Below are 19,783 nucleotides of genomic sequence, written 5' to 3' on the forward strand. Positions count from 1 at the left end.
CACCCCAAAATGAAAAGTCAAGGATCAAATGGCTGCACAGGTGAATTCTACCATCATTCAAAGAAGATTTAATACCAATCTTACTGAAAATTGAACAGGAAGGAACTCTACCAAATTCATTCTATGAAGCCAACATCATCCTAATACCAAAGCCAGATAAAAATACTCTGATAAAAGAAAATTACGGAACAATTTATCTAAGGAATATTGATGCAAAGTTCCTCAACAAAATCCTTGCTAACCAAGTCAGAAAGCACATTAAAAGAAATATATATCACAATCAAGTATGTTTTATCCCAGTTATTCAAGGGCAGTTCAACACAAGATAATAATGTAATACACCACATTCATAAATCAAAGAAGAAAAATCATATGATCTTATCGATTGATGCAGAAAAATCATTTGACAAAATCAGCATGCTATCTTGATTAAGACATTTCAAAATATAGGAATAGCAGGAAACTTCTTCAACATGATAAAATACATGTCTGAAATAACTACAGCTAGCATTGTACTCAATGGGAAAAGACTGAAACCTTTTCTCCTGAGATCAGTAACAAGACAAGGATGCCCACTGTCACCAGTGTTATTCAACCTTGTGCTAGAAGTTCTAGCTAGAGCAATTAGAGAAGAAAAAGAAATAAAATTCACTCAGATAGGAAAGAAAGAAGTATTTTCTTTGCTATTGGCTGATGATAGAATCCTATATCTAGAAAATCCCAAAAAACCCACAACTAAACTACTAAAGTTAAAGAACAAGTTCAGCAAAGAGGCAGGATACAGGATTAGTATGCTTAAATCAGTAGAGTTTCTGTATACCCTTAATGAAAAACCTGAGAAAGAAGTCAGGAAAAAATTCCACTTACAACAGCGAATAAAATAATCAAATATTTAGGAATAAATTTAAACAAGGATGTAAAAGATCTGTATTCAGAAAACTACAAGTCATTGCTAAAATGAACCAAAGAAGACCTAAATAATTGGAAGGACACTCAGTGTTCATGTTTTGGAAGACTGGATATCATTACTATGTCAATTCTACTCAAATTGATTTACAGATTCTACTCAATCCCAACAAAACTTCCAACAGCCTTTGTGTAGAAATGGAAAAGACCATTATCAAACTTATTTGGGGATCTACAGACCCAAAAATATCTTTATAAAGAAGGACAAATTTGAAGAACCTCACTTTCTGACATTAAAATATATTACTTAGCTATAGTGTTGTGGTCTAAACAGTATGTTACTGGCATAAAGATAGGCATACTGACCAATGTTATCAAATTAATAATTCAGAAATAGACCCTTGTATATATGGTCAACTGATTTCTGACAGGGCTGGCAAGCCTACACACCTGGGGCAGTACAGTCTATTCCACAAATGGTGCTGGAAGAATTGTATATCCATATCCACAAGAAATAAAGAGGACCCCTTCTTCACACCTTATACAAAAATTAACCCAAAATGGATCAAAGACCTCGATATAAAAGCTACAATCTTAAAACTCCTGAAACAAAATGCAGGGAAACCCCTTCTGGATCTTGTGATGTGTGATGGTAAGTTTAATTACTCCCAAATCATGAGCAACAAACGAAAAAATAGATTAATGGGGCCTCCTCAAAATTAAACACTATTGTGCCTCAAATGTCTTTGTCAAGAAGTGGAAAAGATAGCATACTCAATGGGAGAAAATATTTGAAAACCACATTATCTGATATGGGTTTGAGTTCCATGTTATATAAAGTGATCATACAACTCAACAATAAGAAAACAATAAACCCAATAGAAAAATTGGCAAAATACCTAGACATTTTTACAAAGATGAAATGCAAATGGCCAAAAAACACATGAAAATATGTTCAACATCACTAGATATTAGGGAAATGCAGATCAAAATTACAATGGATATCATTTTACACCTTATAGAATGACCATTAATAAAAACAAACAAACAAGAAAACTACAAGTGCTGGAGGGGATATAGAGAAATGGCAACACTCCTTCCTTGTTGGTGGGAATGTAGAATGATGCACCTCTGTGGAAGACAGTTTGTCAGTATGTCAGGAAGCTAAATACAGATTGGCCATATGATCTGGTGGTCCTCCACTAGGATTATACTCAAAAGAACTGAAAGCATGCATATGAACAGATATTTGCACACTAATGTCCATAGCAGCAATTTTCACAGTTGCTAAAAGATGGAAACAACCTATGTATCCATCAACACAGGAACAGATTTTTTAAAAAGTGGTATATACATATGATGGAATATGATGCAGCTGTATGAAGAAATGAATTTGTTATGCATATGACAACATGAATGAACCTTGAGTGCATTTTGTTGCAAGAAATAAGCCAGACAAAACGAAAAATGGTGAATTGTCCCACTAATATGAAATAAATACAGTGAGTAAATTCATTGAATTAAACTCTAGAGTTTACTTGGAGATAGAATGAGGGTTCAGAAAGGGGACTATATGCTTAATATATGTAGAATTTTTTAAAAGATCCATTTTTAAATATATGGAAATGGAAAGAGTTGTTAGTAACAAATTATAGTAAGTATAAGTAACACTCTTGATTTATAAATGTGATTGTGGTTAAAAGTGGTAATCTAGGGATGTAAATGTCAAGTGAGAGATAGGAGATATTCTAGGGACTGTATGACATAGTGAATTAGGTGGTGGGTGAGGATTATTAAGAATATGGTGATACATGGGAAAACACAACTATGGACTATAGTTAACAGTAATATTGTAATATTTTTGCATCAAGGCAAAGAAGGTACTACATTAATGCCAAAGCTCTACAATATGGGGGTGAGTATAAGAAAGTATCAGATTTTTTCTTTTGGAGTAATGGGAACATTATAAAATTAACTGAGGCGATGACAGCACAACTCTTTGATGAAACTAAGAGCCATTGAGTGTACACTTTGGATAGATGTACAAGGTATGGAACCATAAAATACAGTGATCCCCAAAGTGGAAAATGTGCCATGGTTAACAGCATAAATATGATAATGTTCTCTCATGAACTATAACTAATCTACAATAGTAATACAAGGTGTTAACAATAGGGTGGTTTGGGTGAAAAATACACCAAATATAAGTTATGAACTATAGTTAGTAGCAATATTTTAATGATGCTCTTTCATCATTTGTAACAAATGTTCACAATAATGCAGTGTGTTGATAGTGAAGTGATTTTTGGGAATCCTGTATATTATGCATGATTTTTTTGTAAGCTCACAACTTCTAAAATAAAAAATAAAAATAAATAAATACATAAACAAAGTTTCAAAAGTCAGTAGAGCTGAGCAGGAAAGTTTAGTTCCAGAGTTTCTAGTGAAAATTTCCTCAGTTCTGATTGGATCATGTTTTTATCCTTGAACCAATCATTGTACACAAGGTAATGAGATTTGCTGATTAGATGGTGCATAGGTAACATATTGTATCATTGAGCTAAGAGGGATGGAATCTGTTTTTTAAGAAGCTAAGTTACAAGTACCAGGGTAAGAGTGAATTGATGTAGGGACCTTCCCAAAATACAGTCCCTTTATCTTAATTTGACTGACTTTTGCTTTTCCTTTTTCTGCATATCCTTCAAATAACAGCTTAAAAATGATGAAATATAACAAGGGTTAGGAGAAAGAGCTTTCAGTATCAAATTATTGCTTCTTGCCATATATTTTATCAAATATAGGCTTTGGAAATATACATACAGCAGCAGCATAAACTTAAGGAGGTACAGACCAAAAAATGGAAATGGAGATATTGTGAAAATTAACATAATGATAAGGGATATTTAGCTCATTATTTTATTATTTATGATATTTATTAATATCATAGAAAAATGCAGAAATCTTAAGTGCGCAGCTAGGTGAATAATAAAAAAGACACATTTGTGTAACACTCAAAGCAATAAATAAAATGATATCTGATCCTTTCTACTCTCTCCCAATCAATTTCCTCTCTCTTTTATTCAAATGTAAACTCTATCTTGAATTAAAACTCTATTTCAGTTTAGAAGTCTTCCTCCCATGGTTGGTATCTTCTGGCTGGTTGGCAATCTAGGTTCCTTGGCTTTTCCCACACATAGAAATGCTCATGAAGGTGTCTTCTTCTTTCCATTGACTTCCGGTTTCTGGCTGCTCTCAGTGGCTTCTCTCTGCCTGACTTTCACTCTGCTTATAAAGGAAATCCAGTAAAATGGATGATAGTCCAAACTGATTAGGTTGTACCACACCCTAACTGAAGTAACTACTTGAAGACATCTTATTTATAATGGTTACACACCAACCAGAACGCAGACCAAGACCAAGATCATGCCATAACTGAGATGTACAATTCAATCCACCACAAACTAAAGATTAATTTTGTGAAGTACTTGATCAAGGGTCTTGCCTGTTTTTCTATTGGACTGTCTCTTATTTTACTGATTTGTAGTGAGATAACAAATATTTTCTACTCTGTGACTAGCTATTCCACTCTTTTAATGATGCCATTTAATTAATAGGATTTCAAATTTAATGTGATTTGATTTTTCAGTCTATTTCTTTTATAACTAATACTTTTTTTGTGCATCAAATTGATTTTTGTGTAGGGTATAAGGAGACAAATTCAATTTTAAATAATTGTATCCAATTTTCTCAGCATTATTTATTTAAAAAGTTGTCCTTTCCCATTGCTTTGGATGGTTTGTGCCATCCGTCTCACAAACCAAGTGTGTGCATGTATGTGTATCAGTTTTTGGACTTTATATATTTCATTCTATTTATTTACACTTTTGCCAGAACCACAATCTCTTAATTATACTAGTTTTATTCTAGTATATCATCGTTGGAAGTATAAATCTTCTATTTGTTCTCCTTTAAAATTCTATTCACTATATTTGGGTCTTTGCATTTTATAATCTGTCCGTTTCCACAATGCAAACTCTCTTTCACACACACATATATACATATGCATATGAATACAAACTTGAAGATATTTTGATTGGAATTTTATAACTCTACGTATTTTGAGGAAACTTGTCACCTTTATTAAACTGAGTCTTTAAATCTGTGTAGTTGTTTTATTCCATTGCTTATTTTTATATTGTTTGATTTTGTTTCATAATTTTTACAGTTTCCTGTGTCTAACCTGTGAATATTTTTATTAGAATTATTTCTTGGTATTTGATTTTTTATGCCTTTTTAATAAAATATTTTTTAAAATGATACATTTGTCTATACTTGCTGTTATATAGAAATACAACTAATATTTTATTTGATATGTTAGCTCAACTATCTTGCTAAGTTCACTTAGCACATCCAATATTTTATCTGTATATATTTTGTGTTCTACTACACAATCATGTCATATGCAAATCATGATTGCTTCATTTTATATTTTACCTGTCTTATATTTCCTTTTCATGTCTTTGTTGAGTGTCTAAAACTGCTATTACAATGTTGGATAGAGTGCTTACCTTATTCTAGATTTCAGAAAAGTTGGAGTAAAGTAATGGGAAATGGGAAAAAGTAAAGAAAAGGTGAAAGAGAGGAAAATGTGATGAAGGAGAAGGGATTCAAGAGATTTTTGAAGGTAGGAAGATAGCATGGAAAGATATAAGAAATGAAGAGAGGGAGGGAAGATGAAGGAAGAAAGAAAAAAGGATGATACCTTGGCAATGAATGCATGATTTATCCCAAATGAAGATAACATTTCTAAAAGTAAATTTAAGCCAATTGCTCTAATTCTTTAATAGATTATCAAATTTGTTAACATATTAGTATATAATTTTCTCCAAGTGCAAATATATAACTGTAACATTTCATGATAATTAATTTTTTGTTTTAACAGTCCTGTGTTTTGGGTGATAATGATGAAAATAACCTTGATTATAATGACTGTGAGTATGGTACTGAAAAAGCTTAAATTATTTAACCATTAGATTCTTCAGGCACTGTGCTAACAGCTTTATAACTATTATTTTGTTTAATGTTCACAGCCATCATTGAAGAAGGTCTTATTTGTTGGTTTCTTAGATTTTGGTTTATATTACAAATGATTAAGTAAGGCTGAGAGGTTTTGCTGCCTTGTCCAAAGTATCACAGCTTGTATGTTGCAGAGCACCTATTCCAAACTAGACTAGTCTTACATGAGAGTCTGTACCTTTTACAACTTTGCAACAATTAACATTTTAATCTCTTATAAAACCTCTCATATTTGTGCTTAATTAAATCATAGGTTTACTAGTATAAATTCATTATAGAAGTTAAAATAGAAAGTGTGTACACTCATTAAAATACCGAACAAAGCGAATACCATTGTGATGAAATTTTTTAAATTAAGAGTCTGTATAACATTTACTTATTTATAATAGCTCTAGCATTCAATTTCTTCTGTTTGTTTTGGTTATAGAGCTGTGAAAATATTTTTTTTTTACTGCATGCAGTCAAAAATGTCAAATTTCAACTACAGTGTTTCTTCCAAGCTCTGAATGTTTATTTTTAGTCAAAATCAGCTGTATATTTCACAGAAAAATATTAGCAGATTTCTTTTTCAAAGTTGAATCACTAAATTATGTAACTATGGTTTTTAATCCTTAATTGGTAAGTGTTCAATTTAAAGGAAGTCAATTAATGGTTTCCTCAAAAACTTAAAATTTTCATTGATAGAAATTATTTTCAATAATACTCTCTAATAGTATGGGGTGATTAAGGGTGTTGTTAATGAAAAAAAAAAACACCTCACATATTTAGTATACTTCTAAACACTGTGCAACATTTAAAAATACTCAAATTTCTTTTCTTTTCCATAATAAGTCCAAATTATGAGGATGAGTTTTATTGATCACACCTTATATGAAGTTTTAAGTATGAGAATATTGGGTACATATATTGCCAGATTGAATTCACTCAGATTATTAATATCAGCAACATATTCATATGGCAGTTTTAGTCATCAGGGCAGCAGACACCAAGATAAAATTAGAAGAGTAATAGATTTATTAGGGGGGGATGCCTATGAAGGTTAAAGGAGAAAGGGAGTGTATTGAACCCTCACGAGTTTCCTGGGTTTTTACCTGCAGAGAATTGAAAATACATACCAGGGTTGATCACACAAGTGAAAGAGCTTTATTAAGCTGGCACAGAAATTAGAGGAGTAAGTCTCAAAACTGCCTCCCTGAACATTAAGAGTAGCAGCAATATAGTGCCTTATGTTAGGGAGGAATTTGTAGTTTGCGGAGAGGAGATTGACAGGTGAGGTGGTTTGCAGGTGGATTCATAACTGTACATGCTCTATACTTCTACATGCTTTAACATCCTTTGTAATACATCACCTGTTCAAAAAATGGCATCTAAGTCCCACCCAGAGGCAGAGAATTTACTGTTGTAATGAGCTAAAGTGTAGCTGTGTTTACTCTGCTATTGAACTGAACCTCCACAGAATGGGAAAATCCAATACTGTGATTAAAAAGATCCTGTGGTTGGCTGCTGACCACAGCTACAAATCATAGTTTACCTTGATTGACTGTTTCCTAAGTAGGGAAATGTTAAGCTGGGCATATGAAACAGGTGGGAGGTTTGGATTTTGCATTGCTTCCTTTGCAGGAGCTTTCTTTTCTGCAGGAACCCTTCCAGGAGTAGGAGTAAATGGGGCAAGCCTTTAGATAGGAAATCATTGGTGGACATCTTTTAAAGGAGTGAGAGTAGAAAGGAGGATTGGGTAAGAAGAGCCCCAGACTTCCATGAAAGTTGAAGAAAAACTCAGCCAGGCAATGAGGAGTCCCAGAGCAAAGAATGCTTGTTGAAAGAAAACCCTGCTGTACAGCTCTAATACCTCTACTATTACTCATTGGTTGGTAATAATCTGGGGAAAGCATTGCCTTCTTTCAGCAGTTTCCAATAGTATGGCAGCTGGAGCCTATCAGCTAACAACTCTCCTTGCAAAAGATTCTCTGTTGAAGGAAGATCTGAGCATCAAACTTCATGGCTGCCAAAATAACATCATAGATATATACCCATGTTGTATTTGGCAAATAATTACTAATGAAAATATATGTTAATAATCAAGTCCTTAGACATGACACATTGTATTAAGGAACTTTTGAAAGTATAAAAATGAGTATTTTCAAAATTAATATGTGAGTAAAATTGTCCTCAGTTTGCAAATGAGAAAACAGAGACTCGGAAAAGTTACATAATCCCTAGTGTCAAACAGCTAGTAAGTGGTAAAGCCAGTATATAAATTCCAATCTGTTTAATTTCGAAGTCCCATTTTCTAACTGCTAGAGTAAATTATGCTTACAGTTTTCATTCCACGAAATGGTCTAGTAACTGAGGTATCAGAATATCTATATTCTGAACTCTGCTGAAGATATTGGAAAATTTCAGAAATACCTTTAATTACTATTTTATTTATTTATTTACTTATTTATTATAGCACTTATTGTAGAACAGTGCCTGCTCAAAGCTTTTTAGTTACTTTAACTCAATCCTTTAAAAACTATGAGGTAATTACTAATATTATTATTATGGTTTTTGTAATATGAAATTGAGGTAGAAGAGATTAGGTAAATTTGCTTGTGATCACAGAGCTAAGAATTGATGGAAGCTGGATTAGATCAGGCAGTGTGGTTCTAGAGTGCCTGTATTTAACCACTATTCCTTGCTTCTTTAGCCAATATTGCCTTGAATGAAGCTCATGCCCTTCCAATACCTAATGATATTTTAAGCAATACTGTCTTAGTTTGCCACAGGGATACCATTGCAAAATACAAGAAATGTGTTAGCTTTTATAATGGGAATTTTATTTGGGGTAAAATCTTACAGTTTGGAGGCTGTGAAATGTCCAAATCAAGACATCAGGAGAGATGCTGTCTCACCAAAGTCAGCTACTGGTGATCATGGCGTCCTGCCTTTTGGTGAAGCAAGATGGCCATTGATCTCTGTGGAGGTCCTGCCTTCCATCTAGAACCTATATTTTCCTGGAGCTCAGCTGTCAGCAACCCAGGCATAGAGTTTGTCTCTTTCCAGTTCTCCTCTCCTCAGCTGCTCTGCTGTCTTCCTCTGTGAGCTTATCAGTTATATCAGCCTTGAGCTGCTCTGTGACCCCATCCTTTTGCTGTCTTTGGTTTAAGCTTTGGCTGCTAGTGATTCTCGAGTCCTCTCTCACATGGCAAGATCAAAAAAGGGAGCTTCCTTTTTCTCTCTCTTTTTCTCTGTCTTTGTTTATATCAAGCCCAGAAAGAGAGCAGAGACCCAAGTGGTCTCTATGCCTCACTGATACAGTCCAACAAAAAGCCCTAAAACAATATTATCAAGTCATGTAATCAAAGTTCCCATTACTGAACTTCATGCCATCAAAGGGCCCCATACACACAAGAATAGATTGCTTTAAGAACATAATATTTTTCTGAGTCATAAAATTCAAACTATCACAAGTATTCTATCATCATCTTTTGACATAATTGAAAAGTTTTTCTTGTTCTTTTTCTTTATATTATGACAATACATCCTACTTCTGATCACTCTTTTCTTATTTCCATCATATATTGGAAATGTTGGATTCCTCAGGACTTGTTACTAGAATGTGATCTCTTTTCTTATGATTCTAGTGTCTGTCTGTAACCACATGTAGTTTTTCTCCTATGCCCTTAAACATCATCTAGAATTAAATAATCCCTATATTTGAATCTCTAAACCAGACCTTTTATCTGATCTTAATCTTAAATAGATCTTAATCTATTTGCCCAACTGTTTTGGATATCTTCAAATAACCCTAAAGACAAATTCATTGTTCAATTTTCTCCTTTCATGAGGACCTAGTATCTTTAATATTTTTCAGTAACTTGCTACAAATTAGTAATTCATAAACCTAAGTATCTTCCTTAACACTTTCCTCTTCTAAACTTGCACATTCAATCATCAAAATCTATTCATGCTATATTCTGCCTACCTCTCCAGCCCTATCATATCATCATTAATTGTGCTATGATCACACGGGCTTTCCTTTAGTTTTTCTTTTTAGCAAGTGTTTGTCCTTCCTAGCGACTTACTAAATTTAATTCTTCTGCCTGGAATATCTTTTCACAGACATTTTCACTTATCAAAAGCAACTCACCATTTAGCCTCAGTTTAAATATAATTTCCCAAAGGAAATATTCCTTGACCTTCCAGAATTTTATGCATTTCTCTATTTTATAGCCATACAGTTTCCCATGATCCATTATTCTGTTTTGTAATGATAATTGCAATAAATTTTCAAGAAATAGATTATAAATTTTAAGATAACTGGGATCATGTCAACCTTGTTCAGTGCTTTATCTATAGAAATCGATATATACAAGTGCCCAATAAATATTCATTTAATTAGCAAATGAAGGAAAGCTTAAGTATACCTGACTTAAAATTTTATATTTTTGTATTTTTATATTCCTACTGAGTTTCCAATCTTTCAGTCTACCCTACAGATTTTGAGCTTGCCAGTAACCACTATTGTGCATGCCAACTCTTTTACATATATAGAATATATGCACACATACAATAGTATACATGCACACTATTGGTTCTGATTCCCTAGAGAACCCTAACTGATACAGACTTTGGTTTTGAGAATGGATCTAAAGGAACATTATCTTAAGGATGGGTTTTCTTAACTGTATCCAGGATTTCTGGAGTTGAAACTGTTATTTTATTTTATTCAAAGTACTGATGACTCTATTTGCCATGGTTTGAATGTCCATAACATGTTGTGGCAACAGATATATTCAAATGCCACCATTGGATGCTCCTAATCAAATACATGGAATAGGTTAGATTTTGGATGAGCATATTTGATACCTTGGGAAATATGCGTCAAACTACTGGATATACTAATATTTGCTTTTTACCCCATATTGTCCTGGAAAAAGTGGGGAAAGGAAATGATGAGCTCAGGCTTCAAATTCTCAGCTCAATGTTGCAAAACTGAAAGGAAAGTTTCAATGCCTCCCTCCTGTAGCTGGAGAACTGAGATTTCTGAAAATGAAACTCAGAATCTTATCTTTTAATGGCTATTTTACAACTTATATTGAACTGGCAACCTTATAAGATATCTGCTATTAATGTGAGGATATTGTTTGGGAAGGAATGGGGTCCTGAAAATTAGAATGGGGACTTATAGGAAGATCCTGGTAAAGCTGGAGACATTAAACTCCTAGACTCTGCTCAGTCTTCTTTGCCAATAGAACTAGGCTTTCTGTCCAATAACTGAGGCGTTTAAGCCTACTTTGCCTGAGGAAACTGTAATGGCCTCCCCTGTGATGGGTACCTAGCAAGATATTGCTAATTATCCTCATGACCTACACCACACCAGCCTCTTTGCTTCCAGTCCTATAACTAGTACCAGCAGATTCAAAAAGGTGAAGGACAAAGTGTGACCCATGAGGAGTATACTACACTTGAGAAGGACAGGATTATTTCTCCAATTTATACAGGCAAAAATCTGGAGGATAATTGTGGAAATGAATTTGCAGGGTGTGGGATAATGGTGGAACATCACCAAAATAGTAAAATGTCCAAGCTTGTTGTCAAACCCTGGAAATGCCGGTTTTCATTACATCCCCCCATTAATATAAAAAAAAATTTTAATATATTTAACATGTCACATTAAAATATATAAAAACTTTTAGGATCAAAAAAGTTCAAAAAGAAAGAAATTGCTTATTATTCCTAGATGAGATAGTAGTGTAGATAGCTTTAGAGTCAATAGCAAGGATTCTGGATAAGATGTCATTATGTGAAAAGAAAATATATTTGTATATATTTGCAAGAAATGGGAAATAACATGAAAATGTTTTATAATTACAAAAGATATACACTTAGAAATAAGACTAATAAAGATATGCAAGACTTCATAAGAAAAATATAAAGTATTTTTGGGAAAAATAGGCAAATTAGAGATTATCCATCTCCATGAATTAGAAGACTATAGTTTAGAGATTTCAACTTTCCCTGAATTTATTTATAACATTAATATGACCATAATAAAAATTCCCAAAGTACTATGTGTATGTGTATGTACACTTGCACAAATGTATGTGTGGAACTTTACAATTAGTTTTGTTGTTTTTTTTTTTTCATTTCTATGAATATACCTACAGCCAAAAGTAATAAAGATCCTTTTAAATAAGAACAACAAGATGAAAAGTTTTGCAGCACCCCATATAAATGTATGTAATAAACTGTGAAAGACCGCATGGCACTGAGGATAGATAAATGGTTCAATGGATTAGTAATCCAGAGACTGACCCAATAAAACAAATATACACCTCTGATTTATGACTATATGCCTTTTCAGAGTCCTGAAAGGAAATACCTAGATTTTTCATTAATCAATGCTAAATTTGATGTATGTCAAGGAGAAGAAAAGAAACAGTTCATTCTAATATAACAAAATTAAATTCCATGTGGATTGCAGACCTAAAAACCACAAAGCAAGGTTTTTCAAGATTTTCAAAGGAGAATATTTTCATGACCGTGGAGTATGATGAGGTCTCTTAAAAAGGAAATAGGAAATATTGTTTTGAAAAGAATTAATGTATAAGTTAAACTGCATTAAAATGGGATTTCTATCAATTTGCTCCTTTAGTGAGTAGCAAGGTAAGCCAGAGTTACAGAACACATTTCCAACACATATGCCCTAAAAAGGCATCTATTATACAAAAAGGCTTCCAAAATTATAAAATAAATTATAAGCAAACCAACACATAAATGAGCAAAAGACTCAAACAGATAGTTTACAAAAGATGAACCACAAATATTTATTAAACTGGTAAAAATGATGTTCAATCAATTAGGCATCATAAAAAGGCAATTTAAAACCATAAAGAGATTCTACTATACTCCTACCCACCCCCCTACCTCCCACCATAGTGGCTAAAATCACAAAGAATATCAATATAAAATGTGGGAATGCTATGAAACAATAGTGAAAGTATAAATTGTTGCAGTTTTTTTTTTTTTTTTAATAGTTGGCTTTATTTACTGCATTTGCCCAACACTATGAACATATCCAGATCTCCTTTGTCCAGCAAATTCATTCTTAGGTATTTGCCCAATAAAATTCCTTTCATATTTGAATGAAAAGTCATGCATTAGTTCATAGCACTTTATTTGAAATTAAAAAAATAAACCGGGAAACGGACTTGGCTCAGTGGTTAGGGCGTCCGTCTACCACATGGGAGGTCCGCGGTTCAAACCCCGGGCCTCCTTGACCCGTGTGGAGCTGGCCCACGTGCAGTGCTGATGAGCGCAAGGAGTGTCGTGCCATGCAGAGGTGTCCCCCGTGTAGGGAAGCCCCACGCGCAAGAAGTGCGCCCGTAAGGAGAGCCACCCAGCAGGAAAGAAAGTGCAGCCTGCCCAGGGGATGGCGCCGCCCACACTTCCCGTGCCGCTGAGGACAACAGAAGCGGACAAAGAAACAAGATGCAACAAACAGACACAGAGAACAGACAAACGGGGGGGGGGGGGGGGGGGAGGAGGGGGGGGTGTGGAATTAAATAAATAAATAAATAAATCTTTAAAAAAAAATAAACCAACAAAAATCCAAGATCCACCTACAAACAATCCCTATATTTAAGAACTCTTACAACTTTTTGCAGTTGATTTTTAAGTGCATTTTTATTTTACTTTTTAAAAATATATAGATCACAAAAAAATGTTAAATGTAAGAGGTTCCCATATGCCCTACTCCCCATACCCCCTACTTTTCCCACATCAACAACTTCTTTCTTTTGTGTGATACACATTTTGGAACACTGCTACACAACATGGATTGTAGTTTACATTGTAGTTTACACTCTCTCCCAGTTCATTCATTGGGTTATGGCAGGATATGTAATGTCCTGCATCTATCCTTACAACATCATTCAGGACAACTCCAAGTCCTGAAAATGCCCCCATATCACACCTTCTTTTCTATCTACCTGCCTTGGACAACTCCTGTGGCTCCTGTCTCCACATCAGTGATACAATTTCTTCCATTACTAGAGTCATAATAATTCTGTAGTAGAATACCAGTAACTTGACTTTAATGCACATTTTATGCCTCCATCCTGAGGACTATGGGGTGGTGATGCCCACACAACCTCTCAATTGAAAATGAACTTCAATCCCATGTGGCTGTTGGATGTGACTCTCATGCCTGCAGTTGTAGACACTCAGTTCCTTGGTGGGGTGGTTGTCCATCCTCACCTCCTTGTCAACTGACTTGTGTAAGTCCAACAAACTGGAGAGTAGGTGCTGCAACACCTACTAAGGGGCAAAGGGTCTAGCTGGTACATGGACATCCCAGAGATTCAAGTATCCTTGGCATACACCAACCACAGGTTTAATAAAAGGATCAGAATAAGCATGTGTAGAGAAGTGACATCTGAGTACAAATCCACCACACTCAGGAGCACAAATTCCAAAGTAGAGCCCACTGGCAAGGCACCAAACTCCAGAGTCATCTGCCATGACTGTAGGACCGAGGTGTCTCTGTAGCCCTCAGGAACACCACTACCTGTGTTGGTATCTACTTTGACTGTCTATAATATCCTTCTGTGACTTGCATAAGCATGACCACTGTGATGACTCCCCATTCATACTGAAATCTCTTAGCCATATAAACTCATTTGTCTTTACCTTTTCCTCCTTTTATTCAAGGTCTTTTTCTAGTTGCATCACCAGCTGCTTTTTGGTAGTAATCCCTTAGCACCAGGGAAGCTCATCCCTAGGAGTCATGTCCCACACTGGTGAAAGGTAAGGCATTTATATGCTGAGTGTGGCTTAAAGAGTGGCCACATTTGAGCAACACAGAGGCTTCCAGAAGGTAATTCTTAGGTACCCTGTAACAATAGACTAAGTTGAAACTTCAGGCTCAATAGATGCGTAAGCATAGTCATCAGTATCAAGGGCCCATCATTGGACTATCCTTCTTCAACTGTCATTGCCTTCTTCAACTGTCATGTGCCATAGCACATAGGGATTGTTGCTGTTCCATTGGGGAATGTGGCAGAACTCCCCTGGATGGGAACTCACTACTCCCTCAGTTGTTGAGTGAATCTATACCCACTGTGTCAATACCCAATGAACAGCCAAACATATCTATATACTCTATATGCATGCCCAGGTGTACTACCTCTCATGCATCCCCCATCATGCAACCCCATAACAATGCTCCTCCCCTGCCATAGCTCAACCCCTCTGTGATCCAAAATTTCTTAAAAAATGAAGCCTAATAATTTGACAAATTCAGTTAGTAGGATAATGAAATAGTAAAGATAGGTTTAAACATTGCAAATAAAATACATAATAATTTAGGAAAACTAAAATAAAGTGAAAAAATTGGTGTATTAAAATGAAATATATTATATAAGTATTTTTTTTTTATAATTGCCTTTTATCACTGTAATAGGTGTTGCCCTGTATGTACACTGGCAAGGCAATCACTTCCTCAGCATCTTACCTCTCTTTTTTTATGTATTAAAAGAAGTTTTAGGTCATAGCAAAGTCACATACAGAATACAGGGGACTCCCATATACCCAACATCCTCCCCCTTTTACCCCTTCCCCAATAATGATCTTTTTATTTGTGGATGTTACATTTTCTACAGATGATGTACAAATATTGAAACTTAGCTACCAACCATGGTCAGTAGTTTATATTATGGTTTACATTTTAGACCATACACTTTTATAAATTTTTGTTGATATTTAACATGGCCTGTATCCATCATTGCATGATCATGCAGAATACTTCCATTGCCCCCAATTACCCCCTCTTCCATCTAGTCCTCTCTCTCCCTCCCGCCAGAAACCACAATGACAATCAAGCTTCACTGCTTAAAGGACAAGATTCATAGATACTTGCAACAATTCTGAGGGCTTGACACACTAGTCTTTCCTCCCCCATTGGTAGCCACCATACTCTTGAGAGGCACCTTCCCCTCTGTTTGAGAACATCAGGCTTCCCCAGGATGGGGGTACAACACCTTCCTGTACATAGTATGGGTCTCCATCCACTGACATAGCACACTATGACAAGATGAGCACTCACACACTCCCTAGAAGGCTGCCCCAGGTGTACCCTGTGCCAAATGCCTGCTTCCAACAACCTAAATCAGTAACCATTAGTATATTGTCTAAAGTTTTCTCAACATTACAGTTTCAACCACATACTCACCAATCCCCCATATTCACCCTGCTCCCAGCCTCCTCTACCCCCAATTCCATGGACCATCTAACCCATCCTCCCAACCCTAACCTCCATCAAGCTTGCACAGCCCAATGCAATAGTATCCTTATACTCCTATGACATCCCTTCACTGAATGACTACTTACCTCCACTTTATCATAGATTTCACCTGTGTGGGCTTTGGCGCACAACCTTCCTCTCCCCCCTATTTCCAGACTTTAGCTTTCTGAGACAGCTCTATTTGCTTAATTCATATCAGATGGGTCACATAGTATTTATCTTTTAATGCCTGACTTCTGACTCGCTTCACTCAATGTAAGGTCCTCAAGATTCATTCATGTTATCCCATGTGTTAGAACTGTATTCCTTATTACAGTTGAGTAGTATTCCATTGTGTGTATATACCACATTTTGTTTATCCATTCATCTGTTGATGGATGTGTGGATTGATTCCAACTTTTGACAATGGTAAATAATGCTGCTATGAACATTGATGGGTATATATTTGTTCGAGTCCTTGTTTTCAGTTCTTCTGGTTATATATCTAGCAGTGGAATTATGCTGAGTCATATGGCAAATCTATAGCTAGTTTTTTGAGGAACTGCCAATCTGTCCTCCACAATGGCTGGATCATTCTACATTCCCACCAGCAGAGGATGAGTGTTCCCATTCCTCCACATCCTCTCCAACACTTGCAGTCCTGTTTTTTTAATAGTCACCAGTCTAATGGTTGTAAGATGGTATCTCATCATAGTTTTGATTTGCATTTCTCTAATGGCTAGTGATGTTGAGCGTCTTTTCATGTGCTTTTCAGCCATTCATATTTCTTCTTTGGAGAAGTGTTCAAATCTCTTGCCCATTTTTAAAATGGGTTCTTTGTCTTTTTATTTTTGAGATATAGAATTTCTTTATATATGCTGGATATTAGGCTCCTATCAGATATACGGTAGCTAAATATTTTCTCCCATTGTGTAGGCTGTCATTTCACTTTCTTGACAAATGCCTTTGAGGTGGAAAAAGGCTTTAATATTGAGGTGGTCCCATTTATTTATTTTTTCTTTCACTGCTTATTCTTTGGGTGTGAAGTTTATGAAGCCATTTCCTATTACAACATCCTATAGATGCTTCCCTACATTGTCTTCCAAGGTCTTTATGATCTTGGCTCTTATATTTAGATATTTGATCCATCATGAGTTGATTTTTGTAAAAGTTGTGAAGTAATGTTCCTCTCTCAATCTTTTGCATACATTTATCCAGTTCCCCAAGCACATTTATTGAGGACGCCATTCTCTCCCAGTTGGGCTTGGTGTCTTTGCAAATATTAGATGACTGTATATGTGAGGATCTATATCGGATCTCTCAATTATGTTCCATTCATCTGTATGTCTATCCTTGTGCCAATACCATGCAGTTTTGACCACTATAGCTTTGTACTATATTTTAAAGTCAAGTAGTGTGATTCCTCTGATTTCATTTTTCTTTTTCCATATGTCTTTAGTTATTTGGGGCCTCTTTCCCTTCCAAATAAATTTCATAGTTTTTCCAGTTCAGTAAAAAATGCAGTGTTGATTTTCATTGGAATTGCATTAAATCTGTAGATTAGTTTCAGTAGAATAGACTTTTTAATGATATCTAGTCTTCCTATCCATGAACGGGGAATATTCTTCCATTTATTTAAGTTTTGATTTACTTTAACAGTGTTGTGTGATGTGTGTATGCTATTTACATCTTTAGCTAAATTTATTCCTAGGTATTTGATTTTTTTAGTTACTATTGTAAATGATATTTTTTCCCTTGATTTCCTCCTCAGATTGCTCATTATAGGTGTACAGAAATGCTACTGATTTTTGTACATTTATCTTATAACCTAAGACTATACTGAACTCATTCATAACTTCATGTCATCTGCAAATAATGAAATTTTGACTTCTTCCTTTCCAATTTGGATGATTTTTATATCTTTTTCTTGCCTCAGTGCTCGAGTAAGTACTTCTAACACAATGTTAAATAGGAGAAGTTATAGTGGGCATCCTTGTCTTTTTTCTGATATTAGAAGGAAAGATTTTAGGATTTCACCATTGTCCATGATGTTAGCAGTGGGTTTTTCATATATACTATTTATCATGTTTAGAAATTTTTCTTCTATTCCTATCTTTTGCAGTGCTTTTATCAGGAAAGAGTGCTTTGTTAAATGCTCTTTCTGCATCTATAGATATGATCATTTGATTGTTTTCTTTCAATCCGTTTACATGATGTATTACATTGATTGATTTCCTTATGTTGAACCATCCTTGCATACCAGGGATGAAACCCACTTGGTCATGGTGTATATTTCATTTGATGTATTGTTGAATATGATTAGCAAGTGTTTTGTTAGAATTTTAACATCTAGGTTCATTAGAGAGATGTATCTGTAATTGTCCTTTCTTGTGGCATCTTTGTTTGGCTTTGGTATTAGGGTAATGTTGGCATCAGAGAATGAATTAGGCAACCCTCCTTCTACTTCAAATTTTTGGAAGAGTTTAAGAAAGATTGGTGTTAGTTCTTTCTGGAATGTTTGGTAGAATTCACCTGTGAAGCAATCTTGTCCTGGGTTCTTCTTAGTTGGTACAATTTTAATGACTGATTTTATCTCTTTACTTATGATTGGTCTGTTGAGATCATTAAAATTTTCTTTCATCAAGGTAGGTTGTTTATTTGTTTCTAGGAATTTGTCCACTACTTCTAAATTGTCCTTCTTGTTGGCATATAGTTTTTCAAAGTATCCTCTTATGATACTCTTTAATTCTGTGGGGTCACTAGTAATATCCCCTTCCTCATTTCTTATTTTATGTATTTGCATCTTCTCTCTCTCTCTCTCTCTCTCTCTCTCTCTCTCTCTCTCTCTCTCTCTCTCTCACTCTCTGTCTCTGTTATTCTACTTAAGGGTTTGTCAATTTTATTGATCTTCTCAAAGAACAAGCTCTAGGTTTTGTTCATTTTTTTCTAGTGTTTTCTTATTTTTTTATTTCATTTAGTTCTGCTCTGATCTTTGTTATTTCTTTCTTTCTACTTCCTTTGGGGTTATTTTGTTGTTGATTTTTTACTAATTCCTTCAAGTATACAGTTAGGTCTTCGATTTTAGCTCTTCTTTTTTGGTATATGGATTTATGGCTATGACTTTCCCTCTCAGTACATCTTTCGCTGATATATTGTGTTTTCATTTTCATTAGTTTTAATGTGTTTATTTATTTCTTTTCAGATTTTCTCCTTGACTTATGGTTTGTCTAGGAGTGTGTTGCTTAACTTCCATATCTTTGTGCCTAATCTGGTTCTCTGGCCCTTTCAGATTACTAGCTTCTTTCCATTGTTGTCAGAGAAATCACTTTTTAAGATTTCAATCTTTCTGAATTCACTGATAATTTCTCTGTGACCTAGCATATGTTCTATCTTGTAGAATGATCCTTGTGCCTTTGAGAAGAATATATATCTTGCTGTATTTGTGTGTAACATTTTTTATATGTCTATTTGGTTCAGATCCTTTAATATATTATTCAAAGTATTTGTTTCTTTACTGATTGTCTGTTGAGGTGT

This window comes from Dasypus novemcinctus, chromosome 1, assembly GCF_030445035.2.
Source record: "Dasypus novemcinctus isolate mDasNov1 chromosome 1, mDasNov1.1.hap2, whole genome shotgun sequence".
Classification (NCBI taxonomy): domain Eukaryota; kingdom Metazoa; phylum Chordata; class Mammalia; order Cingulata; family Dasypodidae; genus Dasypus; species Dasypus novemcinctus.